General features: G+C 41.6%; 1 long non-coding RNA gene across 1 annotated transcript; it reads right to left on the minus strand.

The window, feature by feature from the left end:
• Positions 1–1,259: 1,259 nt before the first annotated feature.
• Positions 1,260–2,021, minus strand: LOC122456697. The gene is made up of 2 exons (XR_006275696.1): positions 1,886–2,021; positions 1,260–1,680 (listed from the first exon to the last, which is right to left on the minus strand). It is a non-coding gene; the product is annotated as an uncharacterized LOC122456697 (long non-coding RNA).
• Between the last annotated feature and the right edge of the window lie 275 nt (positions 2,022–2,296).

Genomic DNA, 2,296 nt, shown 5'->3' on the forward strand with positions numbered 1-2,296 from the left:
GGAATCTGGTCTATCCCCGGGGCTCCCAGCTGCACCCTGCAGGACAGTGAATTACAATATTTTCCATCTCTGCTTCTCTCATTAAGCAAGGTCTGTGAAGACCCAATATACATACTGACATACCATATATGCACATTGTGCCTATGTCTCCAGTTATCAAGCTCCCGCCGGTTCTGAGAAGCCAGGGCTAGAAGGCAGCGATATTGTATCACCACGGAAATCAATTTTCATTTTCTTTAATGGTTGATGTTTCACCTGCGGGTAGCTGGCACTCGTGGGGCTGCGTGGGCAAAACCAAGGGTGTGATTTGGCCCTTAATCTTTGTGAATTCCTTGCAGGACGCTACCCCACTCTGATTCCCGTTGCAGCGGATGGTCCTGGCTTTCATGGCCTGTGTACATTAATTTCCAGCTGAGCCTTCCACCACCTTACAAGATAGCCCTAGTATCCCAGGAGAACAAACGTTGCTCCAGCTGAATCATCATTCTCACCACCACAGTACACTGAGTTGTGACTTATCCCACATGCCTAGGTGGTTTCAATCAAACCCATAACCAGCCGCTAAATGCAGAAGAGAAAAGGAGTACTTGTGGCACCTTAGAGACTAACAAATTTATTTGAGCATAACCTTTCGTGAGCTACAGCTCACTTCATCTGATGCAGTGAGCTGTAGCTCAGAAAAGCTTATGCTCAAATAAATTTGTTAGTTTCTAAGGTGCCACAAGTACTCCTTTTCTTTTTTGCGAATACAGACTAACACGGCTGCTACTCTGAAACCTTGTTTAAATGCAGATGGTCTCAGAGGGACCACATTACCCTCTTGCCTCCCAAACAAGTGACCTTCTTCTGTCTGAGACAGATGCTTTGGCATTCAGTGTCTGGCTAGATTTCTCATTAGGTTAATAAAAGCTGTATTTAATTATAAAGAGTAATATTAAATAGCTGTGCTCTTCTTGTTTGTGTTATGGGATACAGATGATGGAGTGTTCAAATACCTGTCCTCAGCCTCTGCTTGCTTAGTAACACAGAGAGCAAGGCACAGGAAGTGAATCCCCCTAATGATTTGTTACATTTTTAGCAGCTAGTTAAAAAAAACGACAACCCTTTGCTACCAGCCGTCCATTTGAGATCATCAGATGAAAGGCACGAAAAATGCAAAGTATCATTAATTTTTAAGTCAGCTTTGGAGAAAGATGAAGTCAAGCACTGTAGAAGTTAAGTGGATAAAGATACCATTTGATACTAATACAGTTAAGGGCTTAACTTGTTCAAATACTTTATCACAAAAAACACACACACATCCTTATATACCCACATATATACACCACTGGAAATGCCGAGTTACTCTGCTGAAGTCATTATACTGGCGCAACTGAGAGCGGAGTGTGGTCTCTGTTGAATACATGTTACACAGCCTTTGATCTAGGTTACAACAGTGCAGTTCTGGAGAAACTCCTGTTACTTCAGTGAGGAAATGCTGAATTTACACCAAGGTCTCAAAGACCAGAGTCTAGCCCATGCTGCACATAGAGTATTAAATAGCATGGCCTTCTTTCAGAAAGGAAAAGACTGAATCCCCAGACAGCCTGCTGGAGTCCAGGCTACTGAGATAAGGAAGATTCTCCTCCCACTCTGCATGTGTTCATGGTTAGTCAGAAATCTGTGGCTGCCCTGGAGTCACTGTCATTGTGAAAAGAAAAGGAGTACTTGTGGCTCCTTAGAGACTAACAAATTTATTTGAGCATAAGCTTCATTGGATGCATCTGATGAAGTGAGCTGTAGCTCATGAAAGCTTATGCTCAAATAAATTTGTTAGTCTTTAAGGTGCCACAAGTACTCCTTTTCTTTTTGTGAATACAGACTAACACGGCTGCTACTTTGAAACCTGTCATTGTGAAGTCCTCATGGGGCTGATGGAGGTAGAGAAACCGCTCTGTCATATTGGATGTCATATTGGTTGTCATGAACTCCACCACAGGAATACAAATAAATCCCTTCCTTTCTTCCTGGTAATTTGTTTCAGTGCGGAATAAATTGAATATGTAAGTTCATTTTCTCTCTCAGAGCATTAACAACCTAGGAATTGTTTGGCTTCACAATGAAGACAACAAACAAGTAATTACTGACAAACTGATATTGCCATTGAGAGAAGAATGCAATTGATTTTAATTTCTCATCAACCCTGTTTACACTTCTATTGCATTAGACATAATAAAGAGTTACAGTAGATTATGTTCTGTTGTAAAATAGTTCTTATCAGACACCACAAACTGCTTCCCTTATTAGGGAACACAGC

This window comes from Dermochelys coriacea, chromosome 14 (assembly GCF_009764565.3).
Source record: "Dermochelys coriacea isolate rDerCor1 chromosome 14, rDerCor1.pri.v4, whole genome shotgun sequence".
Lineage (NCBI taxonomy): Eukaryota > Metazoa > Chordata > Testudines > Dermochelyidae > Dermochelys > Dermochelys coriacea.